The 20,020-nt window shown below is 38.9% G+C and overlaps 1 protein-coding gene across 4 annotated transcripts in view; it reads right to left on the bottom strand.

The window, feature by feature from the left end:
• CBFA2T2 (CBFA2/RUNX1 partner transcriptional co-repressor 2) overlaps positions 1 to 20,020 on the bottom strand; it is a 151,416-nt gene that overhangs the window by 84,403 nt on the left and 46,993 nt on the right. The window lies entirely within an intron of this gene.

Below are 20,020 nucleotides of genomic sequence, written 5' to 3'. Positions count from 1 at the left end.
AGCGACTGCCTTCGGCTCAGGTCATGATCCTGGAGTCCCGGGATCGAACCCACATTGGGCTCCCTGCTCGGCAGGGAGTCTGCTTCTCCCTCTGACCCTCCTCCCTCTCGTGCTCTCTGTCTCTCATTCTCTCTCTCTCAAATAAATAAATAAAATCTTTAAAAAAAAAAAAAAAGATGCTTATGTTAACATTTTAGATTTTAAGTTCTGTATACATATTAAAATTTAAAATAACCATCAAAATAATGGAAATGTAACAGCCAAACAAAAAGAAATATAGAGAACATTTTTCAATCTTCAAGGAAAAGAGAAAAAAAGGAATTAAAAGGAAAATAAAAAACCTAAAATGATACCAATGAGTCTAAATCTAGCAGTAACCCACCGAACATAAACAGACCAGTTATCAAGTAAAAGAGTATTTCTAGACTGAATTCAAACAAACAAAATCCAAGTATTTAATATATTCATAAGACACGGGTCTAAATGCTGAAAGGTTAAACAAAAATGATGGAAAAAGGCAAATGGATTAGCAAATGTTCTAATATTACCGAAAATAGACTTTAATCCAAAAAGCACGATTCAGGACCAAAAAAAAAGGTCAATATCCAAATGATAAAGGAATGATTCATTAGGAAAATGTAATAATTCTGAACAAAGTATATATACAACAACACGGGTTCAAAAACAAAATTTTGATAGAATTGCAAAGAGAAATGGACAACACACAATCACAGTGGAAAGTTTTAATACATCTTTCTTAAAAACCAGTAAGACTGAAAAGTTAGTGTAACTATAGCGTATCTGAACAACACAACAAGTGTGACAACTGGAAATGTTCGTTAGGCAGTGAGAGAATTCTGGAGCTCAAAAGACAAATACGACTTAAAGATACAAATTTAGGAGTCATCAGCATACAGATGTGGGTAAAGCCACAGGAAGATGAGACTGCAGAATAAAGTTAAAGGGTACTGAGCAATCACCCTCAAAAGAGCAGAAAATATGGAGTATGGAATATCCTCTTAATGTCTACCTTCAAACTCCATTATTTTTATTTGTCCAGTTAGGTGGATACATCAATTTGTATTGGCAAAATGTGAGAAAATAGAACAAAGTGGCACAGTAAAAAGAAACAAACCAAAAAGTTGAAGGCCCGTCAAATACTTGTACTGAAGTGTTTGAAAGTGACTCCAGAGAACAAAATTCCCAAGACAAGTCCATAGTTCTCCTGCCTCTCCTCCAGACACACTTTTCAAAGAGACTGTTCCCTTGGTTAGTAAGACAGGGAAACACTTTAATTTTATTCACTTTCCAAAATAAAGATGGAAAACAACATTTCTGTATCATTTACCAAATGTGCCATCTTCCTCCTACTTTAGACGTTACTGAATAGCAGGGCCAGGATGGGAAGGTGGAAGTGAGGTGCCTATGGCCCAAAATTTAAGTGCAGAGCCAACTTGTGGAAGTGAGGCCACAAATTTTTTGCTGAGGTACCTCATTTGCCTCACTCCAGTCCCAGCTCTGTTGAAGAATCTCTACTATTAATGTTCTTTGGGCAATCAAAGCACACATGGCTATTTGTCATGCTTCCCTATTTGGGGCAACAGAAGTATGCTCTGCTTTTGAAAACATAGTTCCCATTCTAAAACCAAAAAAAAAAGAGCTACTGTCGCTTCATCATGGCTTTAGACCCAGGAATGGTATGGACAACTCATCTTTTAAAGGGATGAAGAGAAAATCAGTCTCACATTGGACTTCACACTCCTTTTCCTTTGAAAGAATAAAAGAACTAGATTTCTGGGCGCCTGGGTGGCTCAGTTGGTTGGGCGACTGCCTTCAGCTCAGGTCATGATCCTGGAGTCCCGGGATCGAGTCCCGCATCGGGCTCCTTGCTCGGCGGGGGGCCTGCTTCTCCCTCTGGCCCTCCCCCCTTTCATGTGCTCTCTCTCATTCTCTCTCAAATAAATAAATAAAATCTTTAATTAATTAATTAATTAATTAATAAAAGAACTATATTTCTCTTCAGACAGGCCACTAAAGGAAAACCCCATTCTTCATGAATAACAAAAAAAACAAAAACTTTTAAGAACACCTGCACACACCTCAAGACAATAATATCTGATGCAATATCATGCCTACAATCAGTCCGACTTTTACTAACTCCAAACTTCGAAAGAAGGCACTTAATTCGGTGCCAGGAGACTTTCACATCTCAACTCTCCCCTTTCCTGACCTCTTTAACCATCCATGATCTCCACCGCTTAAATGAGGCAGCAAATTTGAAAGCTCATAGAAGACTCTTCAAAAACTACAAATCCTAACCTGTTCTAAATGCAATCACACCGCTTTACCTGGAGGCTTGCCTTCATAGGAGCAGTCAGGTAAAATGTTGGCTGCCAGGGGCTCTTCAAATTCTAAGACCTTTTAAAACTCCAAATTCCAGAAGAGAAAGAAAAAGAAGGAAGGAAGGGAAAGAGAAGGAGGAGAAGGGTAAAAAGACATTTTCCCAAGAGACATGGCCTTAAATTCTATAATTATTTGTAAGTACCAAATAGCTAAGCTTAAAACATTGAAATTATTGCTTTAAATATCAGAATTATTAAAACCTTAATTTGAAAACTTAGAAACTCAAAATTGTACTTTAAGACTGTGTTGCACAGCTAAACACTGAGCAATCAAAAGATCTTAGGGCGCCTGGGTGGCTCAGTTGGTTAAGCGACTGCCTCCGGCTCAGGTCATGATCCTAGAGTCCCGGGATCGAGTCCCGCATCAGGCTCCCTGCTTGGCGGGGAGTCTGCTTCTCTCTCTGACCCTCCTCCCTCTCATGCTCTCTGTCTCTCATTCTCTCTCTCGCAAATAAATAAAATCTTAAAAAAAAAAATTTAAAAAAAAGATCTTAGTCAATTACCTCCCCCATGATTTTCTGGGCTATTTACTTGTAAAAGCTACCAGTAACAGATTATTCTCATTGATAGCAGTAATGACTTTGTCAAGGTCACAAGCAGGAGCCAAGAAGAATTTCAATTTAGAGTTTTTAAGCCTGGTAACCTGTTTGAAATTACAATCTTGATCTAGATGAATAACCAAAATAGAACACTTAAATTTGTTTATGGATGAAGGAAGAAAGAAGTCTAGGGCACCAAATTCCTCACTGTGGTATTTATCCTAATAAATAAACTGGAACAACCATTTGTGCAAACACAGAAGTCAAAAAACAAAATGCAAAATTAAAGGATTTAACTAATTCTAATTGCAAGCAGTTTTCCCACAAAACATATTATCATTTTAAACTAGGCCCCTTTCCTAACACACTGCCCACACCAATTAAATATAATACACTGAAAAGAAAATGGCCCAAATTTCTATATCCCCCACCCCCACCCCAAGGAGCTTACTGGGCATGGTTTACTTGAATGTTATGGGTGTGATATGAAATATTTAAACCAATGACTAAAATTTTCCATAGAAGCCCCTCCGAAGTCTAAAAAGCTTTACCACTCAAACAGATTCATCTCCAGACATTTAGAAGATTTACTATTCCACTTATGATACTCTGGTTTTTTTACATTTAATATTTAGGTAGGAGGTGGTAAAGGGGGAGAGGGTGTAATTAGTTTTGCTTGTAAAACGTTCATCACAGTTGTAGTGCCAACTGAGCTAGACAGCCTATTGGGGGTCTAATAGATTTCAGGGTATTATAGTTTGAGTAATAGAGGTGGGGGTTGTGGTGGAAATCAATAAATGGCTACTACTTCTTTGCACAGACCCATATGGAAGTAATCAAGCGCAAGGGTGGCAGCTGGGGCCAATAACAATCACCTGCAGTTGAGGGACATGGGGGTTTCAGATGGGTTTTTAATGCTAATTTCCTACAGAAACAATGAGCTAGAAAGAGCAGAGTAACAGACGAGGCCGGATGAAGAGAGACCAGCCAGAACAATGGCTGCACCTGGTGCTGGGAGCAGAGGGACAGAGCCGGCACGCGCCTGCCGGCGGCAGAGGGCACATCTGTCACCCTCCAAGCGGCCCATCCCCCAGCTCTTCCAGCAGGGTAAGTAATGCAAGGTCCCTAAACATTAACAGCTTGCCACACAGCAACAGGTTTGAGTTTCTAAGGCTGCTGCATTCTCTACACGCACCCTTCTCCCATGACTAAGAATTAGTTAAGGAAGCAGGGTTGGTTCCCTGTCAGTTTGGAGACTTACTGACAGTACACAAGAAACACATTTTAACAAAGTCTGTTGGTTTATTGTGACTCTGATGTTTAAGAGGGACTAAGAAAAATCATATGGAAAGGTAAATCTTAGTATTCATGCAGGAAGCATCATGCTTGTTACTTTCTAATTTAATTCTTAGAACCCACAATAACATCTATTTTTACTCCCATTTTACAAGTGAGCAAATTGGGGCTTAGAGGCGAAGGGTAAATCACCTTGGGGCGCCTGGGTGGCTCAGTTGGTTAAGCGACTGCCTTCAGCTCAGGTCATGATCCTGGAGTCCCGGGATCGAGTCCCGCATCGGGCTCCCTGCTCAGCGAGGAGCCTGCTTCTCCCTCTGACCCTCCCCCCTCTCATGTACTCTCTCTCATTCTCGCTCTCTCAAATAAATAAATAAATCTTTAAAAAAAAAAAAAAATCAGCTCCTGGTTACTAATGCCAAAGTCTATACACAATCTTTTCACTGCCTTTCCTCCACCAGTCCTAACTACCACAACCAAATGAAAATACATATTTTATGTACACACATACATATACTATACAAAACTGTACCTTCCTAGGTATCTCTAACAAGCTGCTCAGGACTGAATGATAACAGGATTTCCACTAGCTGTTGCTTTAAACAAAGCACAAAGAGTTTCTTTTGCAGGTTTAGGCATGCTTTAGAAAAGTAAATCCATATGCATTTTAAGTTTCCCAGCATAAATGTGACACCACCTAAGTCTTAAAAGTTAAACATTGTTTGGAAAGCCCATCAACCAGTGAGAATATAAAAGCCAGTTCTAGCGGGTTATTTTTCCGCTACAGAGAGTCATCACTAATTCCTGTATTTATTGACTTGAACTTGGAGGGAAAATTAACCCACACAGTCCTTAATAGAAACCTTTTAAATTAGACCTTGCTGCTTAAAAAAGGGGTGGGGGAATCTGTATATATACAGATAAGTATCTCAGAAACACACAATTACTCTTGGATTTGGAAAGGTAACAGCAGCCAGGTATAATCAAAAGCATTGTAAAAATTTAACACTGTGTAGCTATGCATTTGACAAAGTATGGTTTAAAATACTTCGGTCTAATGGAAACTGAACCTTTCTATCCACCCACCATGCTTCTTTGGACAAGGAGTCTATTTCTGTCCTAAGTTCTGATCAAATACTGTGCCTCGTAAAGACGCTCTGATTGCCTGAGTTGGCAGGGATTTCCAGGACTTACCCACTTTCGTGCATTCATGTACATTTTATCTTCTCTATGTGACTTTTTTATCCCTTACTATATCATCACATAGAACAGGCAATCAAAAAATGTTTGCACGCTTAATGTCCTGAAAATTCAGAAGACAATTCCAGTCCAAGCTAAACCACCAAGTGAGGTGCCTATTAAACTCTAGACCAGGCAGACTTTTTACCACTCCACTACTACCCTTCCTTCAATTTTCCTTATCTACAAAATAATATTTGATTAGATTGTCCTAAGATCCTGTTCAATCTAACATTTTTCATAGGCCATCAGTGGGGACTTATGAGCACTTCTAGCACTGAATGGACTTAAAATAACCTTCAATGAACTGATTCAACCAATCTTTCAGATTTGCTTGAATTCTTCCAGTTGTATATAGAAGATGTTTATTCAAACAATTTAAATGTCATTATCCTCATCTCCAGTTTACTGACATTCTGTATTATATAATTTCAGTCCAACATGGCCCCTTGATATGAAAAAATCCTTGGTTAGGTCATTCCTGGAAACCAATTTAGGTTTCTGTGGGGCACCTGGCTGGCTCAGTCAGTAGAGCATGAGACTCCTGATCTCAGGGTCATGAGTTTGAGCCCCACACTGGGTGAGGAGCCTACTTAAAAAGATAAAAAAAGAAAGAAAGAAAGAAAAAGGTCTCTCTTTGCATAACAGTAAATGCTTTCAGTCTTCAGAAAGTACTACGATTTTCTTTAGTATTCAACTCAAAGATTATCTTGGTTATTACCTCAGTAACAAGCAACTAGTCTCCTGAACTATGTGGTCCTACTAGGCCTTTTAATCAACCACCTTTACTTGCAGTGAGTGAATCTTCACATATTAAAATACAATTAAAATTGTATCATTTACCATATTTTAATGCTTCTTGAAACTCTAGCATCAAAAGTATTCCTAGTATGGACATACAGCATATGCAAATCCCTTTTGTAAGCCCTTGACAGTGGACACAGCCTACCCTACACTTGAGCAGTGAGTCGTCTTCTCCCCAATCAACCTAGGAGCGTATCTCCCAGGGTGAAATCAGTGCTTCCTCACTGAAGGAGTATTATGTAAATTCCATATGCCCTTCTCAAATATTCAGACAAGTCCCTAAAGATGTTCAACTGTTCCCCTATCAAAACAGAAACTCAAAAAAAAAAGAAAAAGAAAAAAAAAAAACCCGAAAACCCCCAAAACAAACAAAAACCCAGAAACTCAAAAATGCTTACTGCATCATTTAGCCAATCTGGTAAAACAGAATACTTATAAAAAGATTCTTTAAAAAGTCTCCCCCACCTCAAGAAATCTGACTGCAACACTGAAAAGAAAAAACTGAATTGTACTGTCCTCTTAAAAGAATTACCCAACTGACATAAGTGAAGGTTGAAGAACTTTAATATGTATTTTCTTAAGTTCCTACTTGAGAACTAGTAGAATTTTCAACAACAAAAATTTAAACAGTGTTGTAACAAAGCAGTATAATTCAGTATCTCACTCCTGTTGACTTTCTCAGAAGTTCTGCTCTGCTGTAACAGGCTCATTTACATTACAATACTTAAAATGCTTTCCAAATCATTTATAATCATAGCGAGGCTAAACAAAGAAAGCACATAACATTTATAACAGATACAGATGATCTGGGAGGTAGCTACAGTGAGAGTAAGGCACCCTGAAAACTAGAGTTCTAGAAAAGATCCATTCTTAGCCTGACAGTTAAAAATGCAAAGAGTTTATGGGGCACCTGGCTAGCTCAATAGTTGGACAGTGCAACTTTTGATCTCGGGGTTCTGAGTTCGAGCCACACGCTGGGTGTGGAGATTACTTAAAAATGAAATCTTAAAAAAGATGCAAAGGGTTTAGGAACCAATTACAACAAAATAATAAACATCTAGAAACTTCTGAAACTAACATGAATGCCTTCTAATGTTCCAAATTTTCCAATAATAACAGGCAGGAATTGCACAAAATAAAAACTTAAAGAGAATAAATAGCTTGCTTGAAATCAGAAAACCAGTGAAAAATGGCTGTATAGTATGTCTAACTCCCAAACGCATGCTCTTCCCTTAGGTATCTGGATTTGGAGGCCTGGAAGACATGAATACAATGTACAGAAATAGCAAAATGCTAAACTATCTTCACAAGTAACAAGGACTCTAATACAGTAGCTACATACATGTGAATTTATTTTATGACAAAACTACTCCAAACTCACAATTCAAGTCAGATTTGTAATGTTACTTGTTTACTTTGTATACAGGAAGTAAACAGATGAAAACAGCATAGGGATAAAACGTAATTAAGAAAAAAGAGCCGACTATATTAAAATTAGAAGATACTGTTAGTTTTACTATAATTCACTTGTAGTTGTAATTTACCTGAATACACTGAAATAAAATCTGACAATAAGGAAGAGTATTTTATGAGCCATCTTTTTAATACTGCCTATTTGTATTATGCATACTAAGGGAGAAAAAATTTCCCTCAAAATATCATAGATTCTATGTGGCATACCTTACAGAAATTTTTTTTTTTTTTTAAGATTTTATTTATTTATTTGACAGAGAGAGACACAGCGAGAGAGGGAACACAAGCAGGGGGAGTGGGAGAGGGAGAAGCAGGCTTCCCGTGGAGTGGGGAGCCCAATGCGGGGCTCGATCCCAGGACCCTGGGATCATGACCTGAGCCGAAGGCAGGCGCTTAACGACTGAGCCACCCAGGCGCCCCCAGAAATATTTGTGAGACTACTTTCCTAGCCACAGAATTCATGTTACATCTGATTCAAATTTCCATTCAAAAAGCATGACATTCAAATATATAGGTGGCAACTGAAAAATGAAACAAATATGAACAAAATGAAGCATCAAATTAACAATGAGTACCTAAAGGCTAAACTCACATCAAATATAAAAAAATTCATATGCTCATAATCTGAAATAAGTAAAAAGCTTTGAAAGGGAACTGCCCACTTTAGCCCCTAAAACTAAATTAAAATGTACTTACCTCAAATGCCCAGATTATAACGATCCAGATTCTTAATATACCAAATTTATTCGAAATAAATATAAAAAAGCTCCTCTTTTCCTCCTCCTAATCTTCAAAGCCCAATCTGAGACCAGCCTTCCTCCTTCTTTCATTAGCTGGACATGTGTCAGCTCTCTCACATCTGCGATTTCTCACTGACTAGAGCTGCCTGTCCCATTCCAGGGAAACACAGATGGATCCCAGATGGGAAGGTCCTGCCAAACAGACCAGCTCTTCACCTTGCCAGAATCCCCAGATACAGTCAGTCTCTCTGTCTCTCTTTCTCCCTCCCTACTGCTCCCTCTCCCTCCACTACCCTTCCAACCCTCCCTGTTACTAGGGCTCTTTGCCAGCTGATGTCACTAAGTACACACCTCCCAGTGGCTCCTGGCCAATCTGACATTAACTTGTTAAATACGTGTAATTTGTTTATGGCTGACAATAACAGCAAGGATATTGTGCAAAACCTATCTGTGCAAGTCCCTAGTGAAATAACATCTAGAGACACATAGATAGATAGACTCATATTTTTGGGAACATTCAAATGCTTAACAATAACTATTTAAAGTCCTACATATTGTCTGGTTTCTGCTATTGTTTAATAGCTTCTGCTCTTTGAACCAATTTTAAAATCCTACTTATGACAAATTCCTTCTTAAAATGAATTATTAAGACTCTGCTTTGAACATGCAATTGGATAAAAAATGTAAAGTTGCAAATTAATCTAGGGAATATAAAGAGAAATGTATGTAAATGATTCACACAAGCTGCCTCTCAGATCCAGACTTGGTAGCACTGCAAAACTGGCACGTGATTAAAATAAGACAATGCAGGCAACATGGTTCTGATGCTGTAAAGATTGTAAATGAAAGATGGGGACACAATGCAAAAATTGTTTTAAAACAAGGCAAATATGAATGTGAGAAATAACAATGTTTGGCATTAAAGAAACTCCTAATGCAAGTTTCAAAAATGAAGAGCCAAAATAAAAAAACATTTTTAGAAATGAAATAATGAGGACCCAGAGAGAAGGACTGAACTGCTCAAGGTCAGTTTTAATGCCTTCAAAAACCTAGCATATAAGAGCTGCTCAATTTCTAGTGAATGAAAACTGATACTATACCATAGTTACAATAGTTGCCACTGGGGTATAAACTAGGTGAAGGGTCTACCGGACCTCCCTGTACATTTTTGGGGGGGGGGGTCCATACTTTAAAATAAAAATAAAAAGGTTGGGGGGGTACTTGGTTGATTCCTGGGGTCAAATTACATGGACACATATCCTGCACTAAAAATCTCCATGAACAGAGATCAGGAATGAAAGATCCTCCATATACATAATCAAACAGGTGTGGGTATAATTCTTTAGCCCTTAATCTTCTTTCATACTTTGGATATCGGGAATCTGTAAACAACTTTTCTGTCATGGCAATTTTTGGCAAACAGAAAGACTATTTCTGTCAATGGCAACTTACTGGCTAGGTTTTGACTCTTTAGTTCATTCCAGTGGTGGTGGTAATAATAACAGCAACAGCAGTGGGCTGAATGCTTACCGACAATGCTAAGTGTCAGAAACTGTTCTAATTGTCAGAATCTTCAAAGAGACTCTATAATATAGGGCCTCTAAGGTAGGTAGTATCATTATCTCAGTGTTATAGCTACGGAAAGTAAGGCACAAAAAGTAACTTAGTTAACCCCCAAAACTAGCAGGTATCAGCATCAGGTGGTCTGGATCCAAAGCTAGAGCAGTATACTGAACTGTCTAGTAGAAAAATAAATCAGGGCACCTGGGTGGCTCAGTTGGTTAAGCGACTGCCTTCGGCTCAGGTCATGATCCTGGAATCCCTGGATCGAGTCCCGCATCGGGCTCCCTGCTCGGCGGGGAGTCTGCTTCTCCCTCTGACCCTCCCCCCTCTCATGCTCTCTGTCTCTCATTCTCTCTCTCTCTCAAATAAATAAAATCTTTAAAAAAAAAAAAAAAGAAAGAAAGAAAAATGAATCAAAGGATGCTACCAGCTATCCTGGATCACTGACTCTGGGAGAAACCAGCCACCATGTCAAGGACACACCATAAGAAGAGGTCCACATGGTTAAGTAACTGAAATCTCTTGCCAATGCCAGCATCAAGTTGCTCACATACCTAGGCACTGCCACCCAGCTAAATTGCCTTGGAATTCTGACCCATACGAATTGCATGACAGTAAGTATTTATTGTTATTTTTTTAAAAAAAGGATGGTTCTTTCACTTCTGGTTCCCAAATTATGGACCTTAAATACCATTTCCCACTACAAGGAAGCCAGGCTCTTTAGAAAAATAGTTGACTCCAGGTATGGGGCAGGGAATGTATAAAACCTATGTCAGAAAGCAGTTAAGCGGGCGCCCGGGTGGCTCAGATGGTTAAGCGTCTGCCTTCGGCTCAGGTCATGATCCCAGAGTCCTGGGATCGAGTCCCACATCGGGCTCCCTGCTCCTTGGGAGCCTGCTTCTCCCTCTGCCTCTCTCTCTCTCTCTGTCTCTCGTGAATAAATAAATAAATAAAAAAAAAAAAGAAAGAAAAAAAAGAAAGCAGTTAAGCTATCAAAGACTTCTGAAATTGTGTCCATGGGACTCAGGAGCCAACTTGAAAAGGCTCCCACTAAGATGGGATAATTTAACATCAATAAAAAACAGTAATTGCAATGGATCAGAACACAGCAAAAGGGGGGCACGTGGGTGACACAGTTGGTTAAGCAACCAACTCTTGGTTTCAGCTTAGGTCATCATCTCAGGGTTGTGAAATCAATCCTGAGTCAGGATCCATACTCAGTGTAGAGTCAGCTTGAGATTCTTTCTCCCTCTCCCTCTGCCCCGCCCACTCATGCTCTCTCTCTCTCTAAAATAAATCAATAAGGGGTGCCTGGGTGGATCAGTCGTTAACCATCTGCCTCTGGCTCGGGTCATGATCCCAGAGTCCTGAGATGGAGTCCCACATCAGGCTCCCTGCTCCGCGGGAAGTCCGCTGCTCCCTTTCCCACTCCCCCTGCTTGTGTTCCCTCTCTCGCTGTCTCTCTCTCTGTCAAATAAATAAATAAAATCTTTTAAAAATAAATAAATACATCTTAAGAAAAAAGAAGAAAACAGCAAAATGTTTGAATTTATGAGTTCATAATGGTACTTATAAAAAAAACTGATCGGGGAGCCTGGGTGGCTCAGATGGTTAAGCGTCTGCCTTCGGCTCAGGTCATGATTCCAGGGTCCTAGAATCGAGCCCCACGTCGGGCTCCTGGCTCAGCAGGGAGCCTGCTTCTCCCTCTCCCTCTGTCTCCCCCCCCCACCCACTCATGCTCTCTCTCTCTCTCTGTATCTCTGTGTCTCAAATGAATATATAAAATCTTTAAAAAAAAAAAAAAACTGATCACTTTTTGAAGGATACTAGAGAACCAATTCATTATTCTTAAACTAGTGAACTGAGCATTTTACCTACCTTTCTCTATGAACTGTACCTCTAAGTAAATGCATAGTTGGTAAAAACTGATCCCTATTGAAATAACCCAACTAAAATGAAAAAATCATATATTTGCAAAATCATTTTGCTAATCTCCAATGAAAAACATTAATCTTAGGTAATGATCAATTGACACAAATATGAGATGAAAAATATATGGACATTAATGTGCCCAATGGAAGTATACCACTTACGAAGTATTCTTAACAGGTAAATCTGAATCTGATTCAGCCTCTAGATCTAACAACCAGTTTACAGAACATTGAGGGGACATGGGAACATGTGAACGACAGCATGGGAATGCAATTAGGAAAGTCCAGAATGTGAGAAAATTTATACTGTAAGCAGCCCAGATTTGTAGGAAAAAAAGAGGGTGTGGGGGAAGGAAGCTGGAATAGAAGCTATACATTAGAAGAGAAATAAAAGACTTAAACACAATGTGTGAACATTTTTTGGATTCTGATTTGAGCCAACTGTAAAAAATAACCCGGGATAACTGGGAAAAATTTAAAACTCATCAGATATTTAATTGTATTAAGGAATTATTTAAAACATTTACTAGCTAGGGCCGCCTGGGTGGCTCAGTCGTTAAGCGTCTGCCATCGGCTCAGGTCATGATCCCAGGATCCTGGGATCGAGCCCGGCATCGGGCTCCCTGCTCAGCGGGAAGCCTGCTTCTCCCTCTCCCACTCCCTCTGCTTGTGTTCTCTCTCTCGCTGTGTCTCTGTCAAATAAATAAATAAAATCTTTAAAAAAAAAAATTTTCTTAGCTATAATAATAGATTTGTGATTATTTTTAAGTCCTTATCCTTTAAGAGTTAGAGAGAAACGTTTACTGATAAATTTACATGCCATCGAGGATTTCCTTCAAGATGAGATGAGCTGGTGATTACTGTAGCTGGGTGTTTAAGTACATGAGCATTTAAGTCCATTTTTAGAGCTGTCTGTTATTTCCACAATATAAAGTTAAAAAAGACTGGATTTCTTTAAGCAGTATGCCAAATTACGGGTGAGGCTGGCAGATGGACACAATTTTTTTAAAGTAACTCAGACAAAAGGAATGAAGTCTGACATGAGGTTTAATGTGGTAGCAACATATTCATTTACCTCACTGACCATATCCCGAGTTGATGCACCGAACTTTCTTTTTTTGGGATACACTGTCAACTTTTAAAAATCAAACACGAGAAGCCAACAGTGCAATATACGCAGCATAGTGAATGCAACTGCTAAGTTGGTTGCTTCACAACAGAATCAGTAAAGCAGTTTTGTTTTTTAATGTCCTCCTATGGGAAAACTGTGATATACCTAGAATGTTGGATTTGAACTAGAGGTATCAAATATGACCTCACGATTTTTATTTTTAGGTTATATTTATTTATATTTTTACATTACAAATATACATAGAAACACACATTCATACACTTCCTAGCTGTAAATGGAGTGTGTCTAGAAGAAATGACACCTTGGGGAGCCTGGGTGGCTCAGTCAGTTAAGCATCTGCCTTTGGGTCACGTCATGATGCTGGGGTCCTGGGATCCAGACCCATGTAGGGCTCCCTACTCAGCTCCTCTGCCCCCCACCGTGCCTGATCATGCTCACTCTCTATTTCCCTCTCAAATAAGTAAATAAAATCTTTTTTCTTTTTTTATTATGTTTGTTAATCACCATACATTACATCATTAGTTTTTGATGTAGGTAAATAAAATCTTTTAAAAAAAGAAAAAACAAGAAACAATGACACCTTGTAGTAATGAACACATTTTACATCCAAAGCTTGATTTCTAAACTACATTCTCTACTAAACCCTGGCTCCTTAGAGAAATGGCTGATACCAGGTGGGGCAGAGAAGGTACAAGTTAAGTATGCAGTATTTTGTACAAGAAAAGTAAAGGACTACTCAGAAATTATGGGGAGATGTCAAAAAGACACTGAAGCCAGTTAGAAGGAGCTGCCACGGCCAACTGTGGGACAATTTGAGCATCACAAAAAAATGACAGTAATGGATTGAAGCATGACATGTAAAATAAAAATTGAATATTAAAAAATGAATCAATGAGGGCACCTGGCTGGCTTAGTCACTAGAGCATGCAACTCTTGATCTCAGGGTCATGAGTTAATAAAGCCTCACACTGGGAATGGAGCCTACTTAAAAAAAAAAAAAGAATCCATCAAGGAAGAAAGGAAAGCTTATTCCTTCTTAAAGGATGCCAACTTGCAAATACAAAAAGAATGACCGAAGTAGAAAATCACCACTCATAGACTAGTGAATAGAAAATTCATAAAAAACAGGATTTCTACACTGTCTCAAAATATATTGTACAAGTTACTTATTGATCACAGAAAGGAAAAGAACTTTGCAGTAGAGTAACCTTTCAGACCACCCTTAATAAGAATAAGGCTATTTAACATCATCAATCACCAATACTGGGACAAATTGACATCCTGTGCCTCCCTAAATGAAGCATTAAGAATACAGTATTAACTTATATAACATTCTTGCCAAAAGTCCATAATACAAATCTAATCACAAGGCAACATCAGACAACTGAGGGACATTCCGAACACTGTACTCTTTGAAACTGCCAAGGACAAGGAAGACAGAGAGAGGGCAAAGGAAGATATAAAAAAAAGACAGGAACCGTTTCAGAATAAGAATTAAAGAGAGATGACAATTAAATGCTTTGCAGTCCTAGGTTAGACTGGACTGGACTGGGGCACAGGGGCTATAAAAGGCATTACTGGGATAACTGATAGAATTTGAATACAGCTGTGATTAGGCAGTAGTTATTGTTATCAATATTAAATTTCTTGATTTTGATAATGTGGCTAAGTAAGAGAATGCATTTATTTTTAGGAAATGTACATTTAAGTATTTAGGGGCAAAAAAGGCACACTTCCACTTACTCTCAGAGTGATTCAGAAAAAATTATATATACATAACACACAATGATAAAGCAAATGGGCAATGTGTAAACAGTAACAAGAGTTCCTTCTATGATTTGTGTAAACAGCTGGTGAACAAGAGTTCCTTTCAAGATTCTTGCAACTTTGGGGTGCCTGGGTGGCTCAGTCGTTAAGTGTCTGCCTTCAGCTCAGGTCATGATCCCGGGGTGCTGGAATTGAGCCCCACATCAGGCTCCCTGATCGGCGGGAAGCCTACTTTTCCCTCTCCCACTCCCCCTGCTTGTGTTCCCTGTCTCACTGTGTCTCTGTGTCAAATGAATAAATAAAATCTTAAAAAAAAATATTCTTGCACCTTTAAGTTTTCAATTACATAAAATACTTATCAAAAAGAAAAAAAGTCCCCATTCACAACAACACAATTTGAAAACTCCCCTTTCGAGTATCAAGTGAACGAACATGTGCGGCAGTTCATGCAGTTCTAACAAAGATGCTGCTGACAATCTCTCCTTTGGTTTCTTTGAAAATCACTACTGCCATGATGATTCTAGACATTGAGTTATTTTACATTGTTATTTGTAGTCACAGAAAGTTCATTTTATACCTATAATGAGCCACTGCTAAAAAAAACAAAGCATAAGAAACTTAAATATAGAATGCATAATTAAATATAAATTATAAATTAATAAATATTAATAAAAACTATTCTACAAATATGATTTAGATCCAGACCTCTGAGTTGGATTCATCGCATCAACTCACTCGAGCACATAAAGATGATTCTAGATCTTCAATGATGTCAAAAAGAAAAAGAAAAATAGGGTACCTGGGTGGCTCAGTTAGTTAAGCATCTGCCTTTGGCTCAGGTCATGATCACAGGGTCCTGGGATCAAGCCCCATGTCGGGCTCTCTGCTCAGCGGGGAGCCTGCTTCTCCCTCTCCCTCTGCTTGTGTGTTCTATCTCTCTCTGTCAAATAAATAAATAAAATCTTGAAAAAGAAATACTGATGCTTACAGTCACTTTCCTTTTCACTGCCCTTAATACAGTCTTTAATTGCATACCTGGAATCTTCCTTAATTTGTCTGTCATTCAAAAACAAAACAGGGGCGCCTGAGTAGCTCAGTCGGTAAACATCTGCCTTCGGCTCAGGTCATGATCCCAGGGTGCTGGGATCGAGCCCCACATTGGGCTCCCTGCTCAGCAGGGTGCCTGCTTCTCCCTCTCCCACTCCCCCTGCTTGTGTTCCCTCTCTCTCTCTCTCCCGGTTGAAAAATAAATAAAATCTTTAAAAAAAAGAAAATAGGGGCACCTGGGTGGCTCAGTTGTTAAGCGTCTGCCTTTGGCTTGGGTCATGATCCCAGGGTCCTGGGATCGAGTCCCACATCGGGCTCCTTGCTCAGCAGGAAGCCTGCTTCTCCCTCTCCCACTCCCCCTGCTTGTGTTCCTGTTCTCGCTGTCTCTCTCTGTCATATAAATAAATAAAATCTTTTTAAAAATAAATAAATAAATAAATAAGGAAAAAAAAGAAAATAATTAAGAGAACTACAGCCTCACATCAGGGGGTAGAGGGAGGGTTAGTGAAGGGTGTATTATACAGGAGTATATTTTGATGAAGTGAAACTTAAAGGAGACTTGAGCTAGGCTTTTTTTTTAAAAGGAGATGAATATTTCAGGCAGAGGGAACAGAAGGTATGGGAAGCAACATGGCTAGAGTAAAGAACTGGAAGGAGGTCACCATGACTAGACAGCATTAAACCTGTAAAAAGAAGATGGAGGGGACTGACAAGCAAAGAGACAACACAGAACACTGTTGAGGTCGAGCAAGCAGACAACATACACCAATCTGTCTGTTCCTACGTTTCAGAGAATCTTACAAACTCCTCCAAAGTCAAAGGCTGTCTCACTCACCTTTCAGTTCCACAGCGTTTTACAACTAATGCTTAAAGTTTGAAATATACAACTGATCAGAAAATGGAGTGTCTTTCCTTTTAGATCATTACAGCAAACAAACAGTTTAAGAGACACTGATTTTCCCTCATTCAATAGAAAGAGGCTGGGGTAACTGTTCAGATTCAGCTATAAATGAGTGATCTAAATCATTAACCCACTGACCTGTCAAATGAGAGGATAGGACTAGGTGTTCTCAGAAGTCCCCTACAGGGGCACCTGGGTGGCTCAATCGGTTAAGCATCTGCCTTCGGCTCAGGTCGTATCAGGGTCCTGGGATCAAAGCCCCACATCGGGCTCCCTGCTCAGCGGGAGGCCTGCTTCTCCCTCTCCCTCTGCCTGCTGCTCTGCCTACTTCTGCTCTGTCAAATAAATAAATAAAATCTTTAAAAAATAAATAAATAAATAAATAAATAAAATACCATAGGGGCGCCTGGGTGGCTCAGTCATTAAGTGACTGCCTTCGGCTCAGGTCATGATCCCAGGGTCCTGGGATCGAGCCCCACATCAGGCTCCCTACTCGGCGGAAAGCCTGCTTCTCCCTCTCCCACTCCCCCTGCTTGTGTTCCCTCTCTTGCTGTCTCTCTCTGTCAATTAAATAAATAAAATCTTTTTAAAAAAATAAAAATAAAATACCATAAAATTCACCTGTTTTAAATTCACCTGTAAACTTAATTTTAGTAAATTTATGTATAATTGTACAACCATCACCACAATCCCCTTTTAGAACATTTCTATCACCCCGAAGACCCCTTATGTCTCTTTATAAGAAATCCTATTTACAACCAACAATACCAGGTAACAACTAATCTGCTCACTTGATCCCTATAAAGTAGCCATTCCAGGCCATTTCACTTAAGTGGAATCATAAGATGTTGTCCTAGAGTGCCTGGGGGCTCAGTGGATAGAGCATGTAACTCTTGATCTCAGGGCTGTGAGTTCAGGCCCCACACTGGGCATAGAGCTTACTTAAAAACAAAGACAAAGATCTTGCCATTTCTGAGTTCTTTAACTTAGTATAATGTTTCCTGGGTTCATCCATGTTGTAGCATGTATCAGTATTTATTCTTTTTTGTTGCTGGGTAATATTCTATTGATGGATACATCACATTGCGACATTTGGGTTATTTCCAGTTTTTGGTTATTGAGTTAACACTGATGGAAACACTCCAGTACAAATTTAAAATGGTTGTTTCAAGCCATTTTACCTAATTTTAATCTGCTTTGTGGGAAAAGAATTTGCCAAGCTCCTTATTCCATCATTCAGGAAGTTCCACTCTAACCAAGTGTATTTTTTTTTTTTGTTTATTTTTTTTATACTTTAATTTTTATTTTTTCCATTTTTAAATTTCAATTCAATTATTAACATACAATGTATTATTGATTTCAGAAGTAGAGGTCCATGATTCATCAGACTTATGTAACACTCAGTGCTCATTACATCATGTGCCCTCCTTAATGTCTAATAACCAGGCTACCCCATCCCCCCACCCACCTCCCTTCCAGCAACCCTCAGTTTGTTTCCTATGATTAAAAGTCTCTTATGGTTTCTATCCCTCTCTGATTTCCTCATTTTATTTTTTTCCTCTCTTCCCCAATGATCCTGTTTTGTTTCTTATATTCCACATATCAATGAGATCATATAATAAAATGTCTTTCTGATTGACTTATTTCGCTTAGCGTAACACCCTCTAGTTCCATCCACAATGTTGCAAATGGCAAGATTTCATTTTTTGATGGCTGAGTAGTATTCCATTGTGTGTGTGTGTGTATCTTATTTATCCATTCATCTGTCGATGGACATCTGAGCTCCTTCCATAGTTTGGCTACTGTGGAAATTGCTGCTATAAACATTGGGGTGCAGGTGCCCCTTCGGATCACTGTGTTTGTTATCTTTGAGGTAAATATCCAGTAGTGCAGTTGCTAGGTCAAGTTTTATACCCTGCACTAAATATCCTCTATTTTCAACTTTTTGATGAACCTCCATACTATTTTCCAGAGTGGCTGCACCAGCTTGCATTTCCATAGCCAAGTTTATTTAAATGGTAGTTTCTCCTGATATTTTGAGATTAGCTTTTATCAGGAATGTCTTATTTTGATATCCTGTTTAGAAAGATAAAAACATACTCCTACATATGTTCTTCTATGTTCTCATTGTTTGATTTTTCTAATTCATTCCTAAGTCAAATGGAATTTGATATATAAAGTTGGTGATTAAAATACCTAAGATAACTTATTAATACTAGTTTACCTACTGCTGAAGCCTATTACCCAGAAGAAACTGAAGTCCAAATACCATGACAGTTAAGTGACCCAAACTCCCAGTTCTAAAGGTATAGCAAACCTATAGGTGAAGATTAAAACACACAACAGGCCTAGCACTTACACAATAGCCAGAATAATCCAGAGATACTACTTTCCTTATAAATTTCCCACTTTATATATTGGGATTATTTCCTCTTTTTACTCTTTAGTAAAGTTTTCTAGTTTTTAAGAAAAGTTAGTAGGAGGGGCACCTGGGTGGCTCAGTCGTTAAGTGTCTGTCTTTGGCTCGGGTCATGATCCCGAGATTCTGGGATCAAACCCGCATTGGGCTCCCTGCTCAGCCGGGAGCCTGCTTCGCCCTCTCCCACTCCCCCTGCTTGTGTTCCCTCTCTAGTTGTCTCTCTCTCTGCATCAAATAAATAAATAAAATCTTAAAAAAAAAAAAAAAGTTAGTAGGAAAACACTTCGGAGAGTTTTTACAACTAGCTTTGTTGGAATTCCTTCATTTTAAACAGTGGGAGTGCCTATACGGAGGAGTGTTTTATGCACCTAAATTAACATTCTGTCAAGCAGACTTTATTTCCTGTCGTTTGATAGAACAGGAAAAATGAGACATAAGAAAATTTAAAGCATTCAGTATTTTAAGCACACAGTCAACATCTCTGTTGGAGACACAGAATATTAAGGTTAATAGTTTTCTACTTTTATAAAAATAACTTTAGAACCTACAGATAAATATGTAATTCATACATCCTCCTGGAAAATCCCTATAAGTTCTTCAGTTCACTCTAATTATTCCTCTGCTTTTCTTTCTTTTTCTTTTTTTTTCCTTTTAGAGGGGGGTGGAGGGGCAGAGGAAGAAAGAGAATCTTAAGCAGGCTCCACACCCAGCATGAAGCCCCTACACAGGGCTGTCTCACAACCCTGAGGTCATGACTTGAGCTGAAATCA

Source organism: Mirounga leonina, unplaced genomic scaffold (assembly GCF_011800145.1).
Source record: "Mirounga leonina isolate KUSES-001 unplaced genomic scaffold, KU_Mleo_1.0 Mir_150, whole genome shotgun sequence".
Taxonomy (NCBI): domain Eukaryota; kingdom Metazoa; phylum Chordata; class Mammalia; order Carnivora; family Phocidae; genus Mirounga; species Mirounga leonina.
This window is presented reverse-complemented; position numbering and strand designations above follow the sequence as displayed.